General features: G+C 49.5%; 1 pseudogene; it reads left to right on the top strand.

Moving 5' to 3' along the window:
- Positions 1 to 17,811, top strand: part of LOC130872270 (small G protein signaling modulator 1-like) — a 92,283-nt pseudogene that overhangs the window by 25,835 nt on the left and 48,637 nt on the right.

Below are 17,811 nucleotides of genomic sequence, written 5' to 3'. Positions count from 1 at the left end.
ACCTGGCCACAGGGAAGGTGGTCACATGACTTCCAGACAGGATGTCGCCATCCTCAAAAGATTAGGATATGCTAATATTGTTCTGATTCTTTCTTTGCCATTATGGAGATTACCTGGGAAGTGTTAATCCAGGCTGCCTGACAGAGCAACCATACTTGTGGAAGTGACTTTAGTCCCCCTACCCCAAAACAGAGTGCTAATGAACTTCCCCCTCAGTTTACCTTTTGATATAAAAGCTGTTTGGAAAATAAACATGGGTGATCTTTAGGATTAGAATGAATCCTGGGACTCCCTCCTGATATTGCCCTGTGAACTGTGTCTCGACTATTCCTACCCTTCCTCACTGGCCCAGGGAGATAATTTATGTTGGGGCTGGACCCCGACACTGACCCACCTCTTCACGTTGATATACACCTATGATATCCAATCCCAAGTGAACTGAAATACTGCAGCACAATTTCTCAGTCAGGATTTTCTAATCCTGTTTGATTTCACCGTGGCTGGTATTTTTCAGAACTATTTCCCACAAAGCTTTGGCATTGACTCTGGTAGCAGCCCATGCTTCAGGGCACCTATGTCTCATTGGTAGCTGTGTCTGAAGCACACAGACAAGTCACGTCTGCAGCATGGTCACACCCGATGCTTCTTGACTGCCTTGATGTGAGCAGTCCAGGAAGTAGCTAGGAAGGTGTTCTGTGCTCAAGGTCACATGGTCCCAGAGCTCTCACTGGAGGGAAGAAACCAGTTTCTGGGATGGCCAAATGAAAAGGAGGCCTTAAGGGATGTAAAGCCCAACCATATTGAAAAACCTTTATAGCTCAAGAAAACAACAACAGCAGCAACAAACAAAGAGGCCTGGGAAGGTGCCTTCAGCTTAGATGTCCCCTCTTTAGCTATCCAGCCATGAGCACAGACCTGCCTCAGGAAATTCAGAGACACAAAAAAAAAAATCAGAGCAACTGGGGAAAACATAAAAACCAAGGCAAAGGAAGCACACTCAGGAGACAGAGGCAGAAGGATCTCTGTGAGTTCAAGATCGGCCGTGTTCACAAAGGGAGTTCCAGAATAGCAAGGGCTGTTTACAGAGAAACCCTCCCCTGAAAAAGCAAAGGAAGCTTGAGAAATAGGTGTCCCTTCACTGCTTGCTAGGCAAGCATGATTTCTGACTTCCTGTCTTCCTCCTCTTTGTTGACAAACAGGAATGGTGACATATGCTTGGAATCCCACCACTGGCAAGGCAGCCATCTGCTGATTATCGGCTCTCACTGTCAATGCCAGCAGCCTAGCAGAATCACCAAGACCCGATATAGATGAGTGACCTGTGTCAATAAACAAGGTGAATGTGTCTTAGGAACAAACACTGAGGTTTTGTTGTGGCTTCTGCATACATATACACTAAAGGAATGTATGTGTACACAGAGACACAAGTGTATCCATGTACATGTAAGAAGAACCACAGATACACACAGGCACAGTACGGGGTGGGGGTGGGGAGAGAGAGGAAGACAGGACAGAGCATGGAGAATCATAAAGAATGAATTCAACTTTTGTGGACTGGTATGTCTCAAAGTATTTTGATTTTTGATTCTTCGAGACAGGGCTAGTGACCCATGCCGAAGCTCAATGAGGGCCCTACGTGCCTAATGGTGACCTCAAACATCCCGTTCTGCTCTACTGCCAAGGGCTGACATTACAGGCATTGGCCTCCCTCTTCATCTGTTCAGTGCTACAAATCTGTACCAGATACTGAAGCATGCTGGAGCAACCTCTGTGACTAAGGTGATCCTGAAACCATTTTACAAATTTCATGGAGGGGTTGGAAACGGAGGTTTCTCTGAACTGCACCGTGCAGTAGCAGCTTTGAAATAATCCCTAGGCTGGGAGCTGGTGGTGCAAGACTTTAATCCCAGCACTCAGGAGGCAGAGGGAGGCGGATCTCTGTGAGTTAGAGGCCAGCCTGGTCTACAAGAGTTACTTCCAGGACAGTTAAGACGAACTGTTACACAGAAAATCCCTGTCTCAAAATACAATCGATAATAATCACTCAGGTTATATTGATTACAAATTTTGGCCTATTGCTGAGGCTTATTACTAAATATCTCTTACAGTTAAATTAACCCATTTCGTTTAATCTATGTGTTGCCCTGTGGCCGTGGGTCTACCTGTCTGCTTGTGTCTCGTGTCTTGGTTTCTGACTCCTGTCTCACATGATTCTGCCCTTCTTTCTCCCTGTTTGGCTTTCCCACCTAGATTTATTCTGCCTTGTTAAAGGCCAAATCAGCTTTTTCATCAGCCAATAGCATACAAAAGGGTTACCCTCCATCCGCCACTGCCCCAGGGTGCTCTGGTGTGTCTGGGTCCTTGAAAAGACTGGGTAAGCTTCAGTGTCACCTGTGAAAATCACAGCCACTAAACAGGTGCCCAAAACTGACTGAGGCCCTCCAACCCCAAAGCACATTTTGTCAGGTTCCAGTTACCGGTGTTCACCTACAGTGAGCCGGAATGAGACAGAACGGACAGTTTCTGCTTTGTCTAGATCTGACTTTTCAATTTAATTTAAAAAATTATTATGTGTATGGGGAGTGGGTGTTCCAGTGAGCACGTGGAGGTCAGAGGACAGCCTAAGGGAGGTGGTTCCCCTCACACCAGGTAAGTTCTAGTGATCACCTCCACTGGCTGAGTCCTGCTGGCCTCAGCAGCTGAAGGAACCTGCGCTAGCACCTAGTGAGTGGTGCTGTTCCATCCACGGGTGGTCAAGTTGAGGCTCAGACCCAAACTTAGAGAGCAGGCACCTGCCTTTCATCCCAAGGTTCTTGGGGATACTAAGGATTTAGATCAGAGGCTGGGCATCCCGATGGCCTCTAGATTTTGCCGCAGTTAGGGCATCAGCAATTGTCCCGCCAGCTCCAGCCAGGAAACAGAGATGATCCAAGAGCTAAGATCTGTCCCCAACAATCTCAGGAGGGAAGAAGGGCACAGAGGTGGCAGTGAGGACTTCCTATGTAAAGCAAAGTCATATTCTTCTCTGGATTTGGGTGTCCTTGTATATAGACTAGAGGCATTTGGACCCTATTCCTTTAACTGTTAGGTCCTGAGCCCACAGTGACCCCCAAACTCAGTATAACACATGATGAACATTACATAATCAGCTTCTTTAAGGAGCATAGGGTCCTGTAAGCAAGACAGGACCATAAAACATAATAATATGGTCTTCTATATCCATCCATCATCTATACATCCATCCATCCATCATCCATCCATCCATCCATCCATCTACCCATCCACCCTTTCATCCATCATCCATCTACCCATTCATCCATCCATCCATCCACCCATCCACCCTTCCATCCATCATCCATCCAATCATCATCCATCCATCCATCCATCCATCATGTACCTATCCAATACAGCAACCCACCCACTCTTGCATGCAATTATCCTTCCATCCATTATCCTTCCATCTATCCCATAGTTATTAAATGTCTAGTACATTCCAAGGTCTATTCTAGATGGTAGGAACTGAACATTGAACAAGTCAGCCACAGCTTCTCTCCCATGGATCCTGCACACCTAGAAGGCAGACGGCTCTCGGGTGTGGGCGGGATGTGAGGCATGAGCTTGGCTCATTTCTCTGGGCGTAGAGGAGGTTGGGGTTCCTCCTTCCAACTACCTCATCCCATGAGAAGGGTTGGTTCCAGGGGGCCTGGAGCACCAGTACAGGTTGGTAGAAATCGCATCCCCCGCCTAGAACACCTTTCTCCGTGATTGTGGGGGGATTGGCCAGTCCTCAAGCCCTTGGTGAGGGAACCATGCCCAGTGCCTATTTATAGCAAGGAGATAAACCATTAACTCAGGCGACTGAGCCACAGACCTCCATCCTGCAATCCAAACACCTATTTAGAGCCGGTGGGCTGGGAGTGGGCAGGGGAAAGATTTCCCAATCCTCTGCAGTCTCTGGGGCCCACTGCTGTCCAATTTCATACCTCCCTGGCCTGCCCTCTGCACCCTTTCATGTTGTGGGTCATCCTCCCCAGCCTGGCTGCCTCCATCTGCATATGTGGAGGAACAGGAAAGACTGGAGAAGAGGGTTACAGGTCTGGCCTGGAGTCCCATCCCCCATCCCCTCATCCCTCCACATGCTGGCCTTCCCTGCAGCCCGCTTCCCCTGGACGGGGTGCTGCACTCTGGCTCTAAGGAATCCTCAGGGACCCGTCATGGTCTCCTTGGAGGCCTGTGGCTGCACTGAGGGTCCTCTTGGCACAGGTCACTTGGACAAGTGTGTGAACAGAATTCCATCACTGCCCTGCGCACCCTTTGAGTCCCCTATTACTCTCCCCTCTAGCCCTGGCATCCTGCAATCTCTTCACTTCCCCCGTGTGTGCGCCTGTTCCAGGATGGCATCATTGGCATTGTGCAGGGCACGGCCTTTGAGTGCTGCCTTCTTCGGCCTGGTAATTGACAAAGGAAGGTGCTTGTTCCTTTGGCAGCATGATTCTCCCAGGGAGTCAGTGTGTGCCAGGTGGGCTGGGAGAGGTGACCCACAGAAACTGAATCAAGGCCGGGGAGCCAGGAATTGCCCATGTACCAGATCCTGATGTTCAGTTGCAGGGGGTCAAGTGAACGCTGCTTGCTGCCCTGCTGCTGGGGTCCCCACCTGAGACAGCCTGGAGCTCCCTGAGCTCCACAGTCTTAGTTTCTCTGGGAACACGGGAAGAGTGGAGACACCCATGGTGTTTCCTCACTCACCAACCAGCAGGTGTCAGCAGGGGCTGGAGGGGTTGTAGCTGGGCCCAGGAGAGGGTGTAGTCCTCTTCTGCTCAAGCCTGTGTACTGGGTGCCTCCAGCCAGGGATCCCTGTGGGTCAAGTCCAGCATATCATGCCCACCCTTAAGGCAAGATGTTTGTTTAACAATTTTAAAGATTTGTAAACAAAACGAAAGAGACCATGCGACCTAGACTGTGGCCTGCAATTAGGTCTCCCAGGTTTAGCAAATAAAAATTCTAAGTGCCCAGTTGGACCTGAACTTCAGTGAAGCAGAAGGAAAAGACCCTTGCAGTACTCCACACGATATCCGAGACGTGCTTTTACTAACACCACCTCCCTGCGGCTGAGACCCGGGTGCCTGGGGCCATTCTCCCAAAAGGCAGAAAGTTTTTTTCTTTTCCTTTCTGGCCCTTTATGGAAAAACCCTTGCTGCCCTTGGCCTTTGATATACAAAGCCCCATCAGGAAGGACAGGAGGTGGGGACAGTTCTGAGGACGGAGCTACCGAGGCATCAGTGACTGGCATTAGCGGTGATAACAGCCCCAGAGTGGTCACTGTCTCATATGAGCAAGCACTTGTTGTGTGCCCATGGCCCTCAGGGTCTCCAACGGCCATTCAACAAACTCGGTGTGTAAGAGTCCAAGCATGGTAGGGTATACCAAGAACACAGCATGCTGGGAGGGACGGGAGGACATTCTAGATGTTCTTAGAGAGGTGGGGGATCCTTCTAAGGAACCATGTGAGTGGAGGGTACCAGGGTAGAGCTGAATGGGGCCCCCACCTTCACCATGGGAAACCCAGGCTGGAGATCACTCTATGAATGACAGGGTTTGACCTGGGTCTAGTGGCTCCCAAGGACTCCTTCGTGCTCCATCTCTGTCCCTTAGAAGGGCTCTGTTGTTTTGGTGCAGCTCTGTGCAGGGTCCTAGGGGAAGAAGCATTTTGCCTGGAGATTCTGGAATTTTTAGCCTAGTCCTATCCAAGTCAAAGGCATCAATGTGACTAGGAACACTGGGCAGGAGACAGGAATGTGGAAGTTGATTGGGAACCTGGCAGAACTCCAGGTGGGCTGTGGGAGGATGGGGACACGTGGTGGTCAGCAAACGGGACAACCATAGACCCAGGAACATCCCTCCAGCCTGGAAGACCTGCCTGGTTTCACAGCCTGTCCTGACTTCCTCTGGAGATCCATTTTCCTATGCTGTTTAAATATTTACAGGTGGAAGGAGGGAGGGAGGGAGGCAGGGCTGCTCTCTGAATGGAAGCAGGTGTTGCAGAGGCCTACATGGAGGGGCAGGGCAGCTACCACCCCGGGGCCAGCTGTGTCCTGGGCAGCCCTGAGTGAAAACTCCTTGGCCTTCCGCGGAAGGCCCATGAGCGCCCCCTATGGAGAGCTCATGCCCTTGCATCTTCACAATCCTGGTAGGTTTCTGCTTGCTTGAAGCCTCAGATCTGTTTCCCAGAAAGCGAGACCCAGTCGGACAGCTCTACTTCCTGGCCAGCTTGTCTGTTTTGAGACAGGGTTTCTGCTCCTTAGCCCAGACTTGTCTAGAACACCTTTTCTTCCTGCCCCTTCTCCTGGGTGCCTGAATTTCAGGACTGTGTCAGGTCAGGGAGGCCTTTTAGACACTTTGTTTTTTGTTGTTGTGTTTGTTTGTTTGTTTGTTTGTTTTGGGGGGATGGGATCTCTCTAAATAGCCCTGGCTGTCCTAGAACTCACTCTGTAGACCAGGCTGGCCTCGAATTCACAGAGATCTGCCTGCTTCTGCCTCCTGAGTGCTGGATTATAGGTGTGTGTCACCATGCTTGTCTGTTTTTTTTTTTAAATTTAGTGAGTATATATGGATGTTTTGTTAGCATTTTTATCTGTGCACATGTAAATTCCTGGTTCCTATGGAGGCTGGAGAGCCTCTGGAACTAAATTATAGACAATTGTGAGCCACTGTTGTATGCTGGGAATTGAACCCAGGTCCTCTAGAAGAGAAGCCAGTAGTCCTAACCACTGAGCCATCTAACACCCCTGCCCCAACACACGTGCACTGATTCTTAACAGCTTAAGCAGGTTTCGAGAGGAACAAGTTCTGCTGTGGGGGACTGCATCCAGACTCCAGACACCCTATTGGTCACATGTTGGCCCCTAAGGCCTCCCAAAGTATCCCCGCAGGGTTTTGCTGGCAGGATCTTCTTGGGGTACCTCTCCCTCCTGACCCCCAGCTCAGTGTCTCTTTTGGTCTCTGTGTGGGAGAGACTCCCAGCCTTGGCCTGAGAGCCGATTCCACCTTTCTCCTTGCCACAGACACCCAGGTGAGAGTCCCTTTCCACCGAGTTCCCAGCTCCTTAGGTGTTCAGCAGAGGGGCAGGCCTGTTCTTCCAAAAGAACTGAGTTCGAATTCCTGTGCTATTCCCAGTCTGTATGACTCTTGGGAAGGTGCCTCGGCTCTCTGAACCCCACAGACACAGTGCTCACATGCTGCTGTTAGGGGAGCCCGCCAGAGATGACCACTCACTCTGTTTATAGCTAACCGACAATCTTGATTCCTGTCAACTCAAGTATTCGGGACCCAAGTGCAGTGCCAAGTGTTTAGAGTAAGGGTTTTTAAAGCAAAAACCACATCCTGGTATCTTGCCCTTAAGCTTCAGGGGGAGTTTTGCACAAACAAGTTGTTTAACAGAAGCTAAGATAAGCTAGCTGGGGCATCGCGGTCTCAGGTTCTAGGATAGAGCTGGGTAATTTTCCAGGGGCTTCCCACCAAAAAGACCAAATTCTAGTTAAACCTAAAATGACCTCAGCAAGATTCAAACATGGAGGAAGCTCTGCACTGTCTTGCCCTGTCACAGTGCTAGGGATGGAGTCCCACACATGTTAAGTACATGATCTGTGCCTGAGCCACACACCTTGACTCTCTACATAGAGTAGAGCCAGTGATGTGCGCGTGAGCATTGAGGAGGGTGTTGCCCACAGGCAGCGAGATGTGGTACATGTTCAGTAAAGCCTCCCTCTTCCTTAAAACCAAAATGTGGTCATTTTGTAAGACAAGGACCCGGGTTGGACTTCTCGGATCTTGGGTGAGTTATCTGAAAAAGAAAAAAAAATTCCATGCCTCAGTTTCCCCACCCGTAAAGGAAACTGAACCTTGCTAGAATGGTTGCACTGCAGTCTCTGATGTGTGCTGGGGAGGTGTGTGTGTGTGTGTGTGTGTGTGTGTGTGTATGAGGGAATGAGCAAAGTGCTGAGTCATGACCTTGATCATCACACAGAGATGAGGACACAGGTCCTGATCCTGTGAGGGTGTTGCTTTTGTTTGCTTGGGCTACTGTGACAAAATACCACAGGCAGATTGATTTACACAGAGCAGGAATGTGCTGTCCTGAAGTTCTGGAGGCTGTGAAGGAAGGACAGAGACCTTTGTGCTGTGTTGTGCTCTCTTGGCCTCTAGATGTCATCTTCTCTCTTGTCTCCGGGCTATCTTCCCTCTGGACCGTCTGTCCTGTGTCCCTCTGTCCCTGTTCATATGAGGACACTGCTTATACTAGACTGGGGGCAACCCTAATGGCCTAATTTTAAAGATTTTCTTTTCAAATATGGTCATGGTCATACTCGGACTAAGTAGGAGAAAGTGTTTTAAAATAGCCAGTTGGCGCTGGGCAGTGGTGGCACACACCTTTAATCCCAGCATTCGGTGGGTAGGTGCAGGCAGATCTCTGTTGAGTTCAAGGCCAACCTGCTCCACAGACTGAGTCCCGGGATCCAAAGCTAAGAGAAACCAGAAACAAACAACAAACAAACAAACAAAAATAGCCTGTGGGTGGAGAGAGAAGGGCACACAACCCGGCACAAAGCCAGTTGGGGAGCTGGTCTGTCGCAACAATTTTTGGGGAGTGCAAGAGAAATATTGGTGTGTGGGGAGAGTAGGGAAATGAGACATTCTAGGAAGCCGAGTGGAGCAGAACTTATCAGGGTTGGTTCTTTGCCTGCTCCCTCCCCTCACCCGAGCCTGGAGACCTGCCACATGTCCTGAGGAGGCTCATGGCTTCCTTTGGGGACACGGAACAGATGGGACCTGGTGTCTCTGCGCACAGGCAGGAGCAGAGCTGCTGAGTAAGAGCAGCCCCGGGGGTGGGGGTAGGGACAAGCAGATGGCCGCCTCCGGAAAACAGGAGGATACTGGCAGCAGAACCACACCTGCCTGAGACACCGCGGTCACTGCCGAGGACTGGAGCCTGGAGCACCACACTATGGCGATGTCAGAGTCCCTCAGCTATCCCAGGTTAGCCCAGCTGGGTGAAAGCCTGGACCAGGACTCAGAGGACATCACCCTGGTAGAGCCACACTCATGCGGGGTCAGCAAGCTACTGGCCAGCTTCCAAATCTAGCCCTCTGTTGGCTTTCATTTCTTATCTATTTACTTAGATGATTTATGTGTGAGGGCGTGTTGCAGAGGTCAGAGGGCAACTTGTGAAAGTTCATTCTCTCCTTCCACCATGGGGATGGAAACTCGGATGGTCAGGCTTTACCTACTCAGCTATCTCCCTGGCCCAATACATCATTTTCTCTCTGCTTCAGTCTTTATTATGTCCTTTCTTCTGTTGCCTTGGGTTTATTTCTTCCTGTTTGCTGATTCCTAAGAAGTGAAGGTAAGCTGTCATTTAGGTCTTCCACCCTCAGTACTGTTCTCTTGCACCTAGTAGGCCTCGCATCTAGTATGTCTTGCACCTAGTAGGTCTTGCATCTAGTAGACCTCAGCATATTGTATTTGTTCACTTTTATCTCAAGTCTCCTGGGCCTTCTTTGACTGGCAGATGAGCCCTTTCATTTCTGCATGTTTGTGGATTTTCCTGTTGCCCCTCTGCTCTTGACTTCCAGTTTCCTTTGACGGTGCCAATGAAAGATGCCTGAAGGTGTGGCTCAGTGGTACAGTGCTTGCCTGGCATGTGTGCAGCCCTGGGCTCACATCTGTAAAGCAGGGTGATGCCGTGGGCTTGCGGAGGGGTTCAGGCTGAGAATAGGTCCTGTGAAGCCTGGCTGCTGTTCTCAGAGCCAGTCATGCACTGGTGCTGACGCAGGTGGACGGGCTGTGGCTGCCCTGCTGCCTCTGAGCACTTAGTGACATGTGACCGAGGGCTCTGTCATCCTGTGTGCACCTCCAGGAAGCAAGCCGCAGGAAGAGACAGGGGCTACAGGGGCTGCGGGCACCTCAGACAGGTGTGTGGTGACCTGCAGGAAAACAAATATGGACTCGCTGGAGGAAGAGGGCAGGGTCCAGGACTTGGCTTCCTTTGTCCTGTATTACAGGTCCTGTGACGGATTTCTGGGACAGGCCTTTGAATCACCTTTTGACCTCAGACTCAAGGTGGGGAAACTGAGGCCCAGGAGAAAGGCTTTGCTTGAATTTCATAATGCCTCCAGGCATAATGGGATGCAAGTTTGGGTAAAGCCAGAGGACATTCAAGCCCCAGAGGACATTACTTTTCTGAGGCCAGCTGTCCTTTCGCAAAGAAACCTGTGTATCCTGGAGTCACTCAGCAGTGTATGACAGGGACCGAATGTCATGAGGACAGGCCCTAGCCTGTAACAGGGACCCCAGCTGGTGGTCCATCTTCATCTATTCCCTTCCTCTCTCCCTGGCAGGTGGACTCTTGTGAGCCTCTATTTCCCAAAGCTCACCCACAAACCTGTTGGATCCCGATGCTTCCAAAAACCCACAATTGACTGTCGCCATGGTGCCCCCATAATTCCTTTATCTTCCAACTCATTTATCACTGCATCCAAGGGATCTTTGTAGAGCACCTAATATATAGTGCGGATAAGGCAAAGGGCAAGGCAGGGGGACTTGTATCCTGGAGAGGAGATGCAGGTAGGACACCATAGGAATCAGAGCAGGAATGGCACCGAGTCCTTGGAAGGATCACACAGGAGCAGTTCTGGAACTGTGTGTAGGGTAAGGCACTTTGTGTGACATCTGAGAAAGGTGACAAGCCTCCGTGCAACTTGTGGACACTCTGGGGGTACAGCATGGGCCCTGGGGCACAGCAGCCCATTTGATCACTCTCTCCCACCCCTGTGCATCCTACAGGTGAAGCAGATCATGGAGGAGGCCGTTACCCGAAAGTTTGTCCACGAGGACAGCAGTCACATCATCTCCTTCTGTGGTGAGTGGTGGCCTCAGAAGCGGCCTCAGAAGTGGAGGCAGTGGGGAGCGGCTTCCGGATGGGCTGCAGCGGGGGAGATGCACCTAGGAGCCAGCTCTTGCCTTATGTTGAGCTTTGTGACTCTTAAGCTATTTTGGGATCCCAAAGACACTCTGCGGGAGGAAGTGAATTTGGAAACGCAGAGTCGTGGGAGAAGGGTTGAGGACGCCTCCTGTGTCCCATGGAGGGCCCAGCAGGGCTTGCCACACACTGACTCATCCACTTGAGGCACGAGGGATGGTCTCAGTCATCTCCCTCTGGGTAGAGGATGGAGCGAATGGGAACTGTCTTAAAGGAGGGTTGAGGGCTGAAGCACAGCTCAGCCTGCAGAGTGCTTGGCTCAGATGCACAAAGCCCTGGATTCCATCCCCAGCAAGACATAGCATGCATGGCGCCACACACCTGTACCCCCACACTCCAGTGGTGGGAGAAGAAGAACCAGAAGTTTAAGGTCATTCTCAACTATATATTGGCTCCAGGCCAGCCTGGGCTAAAGAAGACCATGTAATAGATAGGTGGGTGTGGGGAGTTAGCAGCCACTGAGGTATCTCGAGACCCACATTTAGCAGACTGAGCCTGGAAGGTCTGAAGTGCGACTCAGACCCCACTGTAGGCCATCGCCGCTCAGGAGGAGCCAGGTTCCCTGTGCCTGAGGTCACCTCCAGCTAATGATGGGGTGGCCGTTTTGAAGGGGGAACCTCTTGTCTTTTCTCCTTGGAACTTTAGTAAGTGGAATGTCTCATTGGAAGTGCACAGTGGGGTCCCTTCCTATGGTCATGGCCTTGTGAAGAAGATACCCGAGCAAGGATATGTAGCCAGCCTGCCCAGGTCCATCCACATGACTGGGGAACCACCACTGGGACTGATTGTGTGTGGAGCAGAACCTCACCACTTTGTAGCAGGCAGACTGAGTTCAAATCCCACCTCTGCCTCTTCCTGTTGAGTGCATGACCTGGTTTGCATTAAAATGCTATGATAAACACCAGAATCAACAGTAGCTTGTGGGAGGGTGTGTTTCTCCTTACAGCTCTAGGTCACAGTCCATCACAGAGGAACATCAGGGGGTTGCAGGGGATTGCCGCCCAGAACTGAACCACATAGAAACTGTATTAATTAAATCAAAAATTATTCTTGTCTCTGTTAGCCACGTGGCTTGGTACCCTTTTCAGTGTGGCAGTCACATCTTGATTGCTCTGTGGCTGGGTCGTGACTGCAGAAAGAGCTTTCCTCTTCCCAGAATTCTCCTGTTCTCATCATCCTGCCTATACTTCCTGCCTGGCTACTGGCCAATCAGCATTCTATTAAATACAATTGACAGGGTACAAACCATTGTCCTACAGCACTTCCCCCTCTTTAAAAAAAATTAAAAAAAAAAACAAGAACTCTGAATCTAATATCCTTTGTTTAACTTTTCTCCTGACTATTATTCATAACAACTTGTAACCAACATTCCAAATAAGGGAAAATATCCAGAGTCCATTTTTTTGGGAATGTGGGCATAGTTTTCCAGGCTACTTTCTGCTAGTTGGGGGTGTTGATAATCTTATGCGGACCTAAAGAAAATTTAGAATTATGATCAAGTCATGACTGGAATATCCTGTGAGGCTTGATCATCTCAGGCAGCAGTCTTGAATCTGTTCTGAATGCAGAACTCAGACATCTGTGTCATCTATTCCTACTGGAGATTTCTTAGGTGGTATTCCTTGATCAAACCTGATTTTTCTTAACTCAGAATGAATCCACAGCCTCCCATTTCCTGTGGAAACAAAAGCAAAACCTCTTCTCCAAATTAACATACCTTTTGACTTCAATTTTGAAGTCAAGGTATTTTCAAAATATCTATCTTGTATTAATTCAGCAGCATTTATAAACAAATATCTTTTAGCAACTGTTGCTCCTTCCTCAGCATTCAAACAATTCAAACAGAACATAATAACATACAGTATGCAGATTCTCTGTGTGTTTTCCATCTTTATGTGGCTTTATTTTAACCTCAATTTCTTTTAGTTTTTCTCTTTAATTTTTGCTTTTTGAGACAGGGTTTCTCTGTGTATCTTTGGCTGTCCTGGAACTCGCTCCATAGACCATGTTGACCTTGAACTCACAGAGAACCTCCTGCCTCTGCCTCCCAAGTGCTGGGATTAAAGGCGTGTGCCACCACACCCAACTACTCCTTTTCTTTCTTTTTTATTTTAAGAACTTTAACCTTTCTCTTTTCTTTCCCAAGCCTGCATATATTTTTAACACACTGTAAACCACTTAGAGGTTTTCTTCATCTTTGAATCTCTCTTTACTGTGTATTTCTGGGTTTTTTTTTTAACCATGTGAGTCTTTAATTTGCTAAGAAATATGACTAAGAGTAAAGCCATGACTGTGACAGCTGAATCCAGTCCATTCCTTAGCTTTCTGAGATTTCAGCCTCATGGTGGAGGTACTGGCTGGAGCCATGTCTATTGCCACAACTCTATGGTATTTCAAGGTCCCTGCCACCACCAAAAAGCATCAATACCATTTATGTGTTTCTTGGCAGGACCTCTTTAAAAGACCTGCAAGGTTTTACAGCTAAAGCTGAGTCAGGAAGCCTCTCTTAAATGAGAGTACTTTCCTCTCGCAAGCAGAGCCCACCTGAGAAAATGCTGCTATTAAGAAGCCGTGTTTAACTCTATTCTTTTTTATCTAGAGTAACTTCCCAAGCTCTCTCAGGCTTTTAAGTAGATTTGGTCAGCCCCATGTTGGCACGCCATTCTGTTGACTGAGATTGTCCCACAACATCAGGGTAGGAACCTGGGCACAGAAACCAAAGCAGAAGCCATGGAGGGGTGCTACTCACTGGCTTGCTCCCCATGACTTGCTCAATCTGCTTTCTTATAGAACCGGTGACCACCAGCTCGTTCATAGTAAGTTGGACCCTCCAACACCTATAACTAATCAAGGAAATGCCCTATGGGCTTCCCTGTAGACCAGTCTGATGGGGGCATTCTTTTAGTAGAGCTTTTTCTTCCCAGAGGACTCTAGCCTGTATCCAGTTGACAAACACCAACCCAAAGAGTGACCTTGGGCAAGTTCTCCTATTCATTTATCTTTCTTTATTTTGAGTGTGTGTGATATATGCATGTGTACACATGTGTTCATGTGTGTGAGCCAGATATTGATATGGGGTACCTTCCTTAGTTGCTCTCCACCCAATTGCTTTTGGGACAAGGTCTCTTGCTGAGCCTGAATGTCTTCATTTTGGACCAACTGGCTGGCCAGCAAGGATGTCACGAGCAAAGTAGAGTGTGTCGATTTAAACATATATGAGCACACTTGTATATGTGTAGACTGTAATATTTTATTTATATAAAATGTATTTTTGCATTTTATATGCTTATGACAGCTTTTACTTTTTTCTGGATGTTTCTATCTGAGGATAAAATGACATATTAAAACTTGCAGACACAGCTGTCAGTTAAGCTGCAGGGGAATAAAATGCAGTTAAAGAATGTCATAGCCAGTCAGACCTGGTAGTACAGGCCTGTCATCTCAGCACTCAGAAGGCTGTGGTGAGTTGGTCCAAAAATTCCAGTCCAGTCCAGGCATCTTCGTGAGACCCTGTGTCTTAGGGATTTTTCTTTGGTAACAAAATGCCATGGAGTTCAGAGGGCGAGTCCATAGCCATCCTGGTGGGGAGTGTGGCAGTGGGCAGGCGTGGCTCTGGAGCAGTACCTGAGAGATTACACTCTCTGATCCATAAATATGAGACAGAGGGGGGCGGGGCTGACTGGGAATGGCATGGGCTTTTGAAACCTCAAAACTTGCCCTAAATCACACACCTTCTCCAACAAACCCACACCTCCCAATCCTTTTCAAATTGTTCCACCAACTGGGGACCAGATATCCAAACATATGAGCCTGTGAGGACATTCTCATTTAAACAGTCACTCTGTCTCAAAGCAGAATTGTAAAGAGCTCCATCCCCAGCCCCTTGCACCCAATCCCAGCATTCAGGAGACAGGGACAGAAGCAGTGGATCATTGTGAGATTAAGGCCAGCCTGATCTACATAAAGAGTTCTAGGCTAGCTATACCCACATACTGAGACCTTGGCTTAAAAATAATAAGAAGAATATCAGACTGATGCTCTTTGGGAGTGGGAGAAACTGAAAGACATTGAATGCAGTGTAAAGTTTTCTCATTCTCTGTTGTTTGGGGAGCATTGTCAGAAAGACCTAAACAGACACATCCAAACCCCGGGGGCCGATTGACCAATCCTAGAGGACTGTACAGGTCAGCTAAAAGCCCCATTTTATGGAAGCCCCCAGGAGCCCTGCCCAGATTGCCCATCTGCATGTGCAGATAGCGCGCCATCAGGCATTCCTCAAAATGAAGTACCTTCAACACGAAATGAAGGAACCCAGTGACAAAAAAAAAATAGCCAAGTCCCTAGTGTCTCTCCGTATGTGTGTGCTTTGCCAAACGCCAGTTGGCTCACCGTTTCAGGGTGTGCTCACCAGAGCTCTCGCTGCACGGTTTTGTGGCAGGTACAGGGCAAGATCAGTTCTAACAGTTGTTTACTACCCAGCAAGGGGGAGATCTTACTGTATATTCACTTGTCAGTGAGCACTGAGTATGCACCTAATGCATACCGGTGGAAAATAGAAAGAGGATTCCCAGGCAATGATGGTGGTTGTGTGGTGATGATGATGATTGTGGTGATAGTGGTGATGATGGTAATGGTGGTGATGATGGTGATGGTGATGATGATGGTGACGGTGGTGATGGTGATGGTGGTGGTGGTGATAATGGCGATGAAGGTGATGATAATTGTTGTCTCAGGGTATAGTTGCTGTGATAAAACACCATAGCCAAAAGCAGCTTTGGAAGTTTCACTTACACTTCCCTCACTGATGGAAGTCAGGACAGGAACTCAAACAGGACAGGAGCCTGAAGGCAGGAGCTGATGAAGAGGCCATGGAGGGGAGCTGCTGCTGGCTTGCTCAGCCTGCTTTCTTATAGAACCCAGGACCACCAGCCCAGGGGTGGCCCCACCCACAGTGGCCTGGGCCTCCCACATTCATCAGTGATTAAGAAAATTCCCTACAGGCTTGTGTTCAGCCTGATCTTATGGAGACGTTTTCTCAGTTGAAGTTCCCTCTTTGCCGATGACTACAGCTTGTGTAAAGTTGACATAAAATCTAGACAAGGCAATGGTGATGGTGATGATGATGATGATGACGATGGTGAAGATGGTGGTGGTGACAATGGTGAGGTTAGTGATAGTGGTGACGATAGTGTGGATGGTGATGATAACGATGATACTGATGATAATGGAGACAATGGTGATAACAGGTGATGATGGTGAGGGTGAAGAAGGTAATGGCAATGGCCACAGCTGATGGACATGATGGTGGGATGGTGGCTGTGATGTCAAAGATGGCAATGGTTTCTTTAACTCAGGTGAGGCTCGTCAATATCTGTCTTCTTGTCAGCAAGGATGCCTGGACTCAGAAAGAGCTCTCTGTGTGGGCTCTAAGAATGTCCTGTGCACTTTGTCCTGTATCCTAACAGCATCCTGATAGATCACTGCTCACCCTGCACCCCCTTTTAAGGGGGGGACAAAGGCAGAAAGGGGGAAGTCATTAGTCCACAGCAGGCTGCTGGTTGACAGAGGTGAGCAGCCGTGGCCAACCTTGACCCCAACCTCTCTTGATTCCTTTGGTGCGCCTGACGAGTGGGCATGGATGTATTTTCTCATGGTGTTAAGTTGTTCTTGGTGCTAAGGAGTGTGGACCGAGCTACTGATCACCGTGTCCCCACAGCGGCAGTGGAGGCCTGTGTGCTGCACGGGCTGCGGCGGAGGGCTGCTGGCTTCCTGCGAAGCAACAAGATTGCCGCGCTCTTCATGAAGGTGGGCAAAGGCTTCCCTCTGGCCGAGGAGCTGAGCCGCAAGGTGCAGGAACTAGAGCAGCTCATCGAGAGCGCGTGAGTGTGGCATGGGAGGCATCAGTGTGCATTGCTCCTTAGCTTGGTGAGGGCCCATGCCTCCTGTCTATCTGTCTCTCTCTCTCTTCCTGTCTGCTCCTCAGGCCCACCAGTTGCTCCTGCCCCAGAGCCTTGGCACATGCTCCGCCCACTTGTCACTCCGCTCCCCCAGCTCTCTAAATCCCGCCCACTTCCATCATCTCTGTCCCATCCCCTGTTATTTTACTCCCTGTCTTCCTGTCTGTAGTTACACTTGCATTGTTCTTTCCCCAACCATGAACTTGAGTCTGAGAATGCAAGAATAGGCTGCCACATCTGTGTCCCCAGCCTCCAGGCTGCCACGTCTGTGTCCCCAGCCTCCAGGCTGCCACGTCTGTGTCCCCAGCCTCCAGGCTGCCACGTCTGTGTCCCCAGCCTCCAGGCTGCCACGTCTGTGTCCCCAGCCTCCAGGCTGCCACGTCTGTGTCCCCAGCCTCCAGGCTGCCACGTCTGTGTCCCCAGCCTCCAGGCTGCCACGTCTGTGTCCCCAGCCTCCAGGCTGCCACGTCTGTGTCCCCAGCCTCCAGGCTGCCACATCTGTGTCCCCAGCTTCCAGGCAGTGTCTAGCTCCCGGCTCATCGCACAAGATGGCTGTTGAGAGATTAAGTGCCAACTGGAAACCATGCCCCCATTTTATTTCTGTGTGTGTGATGTGTATACCCGTGTACATGTTCACACGTGGGCATGTGTGTGTGTGTGTCTGGGTGGAAACTGGAGGTTGGCATAAATGCCATCCTTGGTCACTCTCCACCTTGTCCACTGAGGCCAGGTCTCTTCCTTGAACTCAGAGCCAGATCTGCTGGCTTAGCCTATCTTGGAGACCTGCAGCAAAAGGGCTCTGTGGGAGAGGTGGGCATG

Source organism: Chionomys nivalis, chromosome 3 (assembly GCF_950005125.1).
Source record: "Chionomys nivalis chromosome 3, mChiNiv1.1, whole genome shotgun sequence".
In the NCBI taxonomy this organism is placed as follows: domain Eukaryota; kingdom Metazoa; phylum Chordata; class Mammalia; order Rodentia; family Cricetidae; genus Chionomys; species Chionomys nivalis.
The sequence above is the reverse complement of the archived record's forward strand: the minus strand, read 5'-3'. Positions and strand labels throughout refer to the sequence as shown.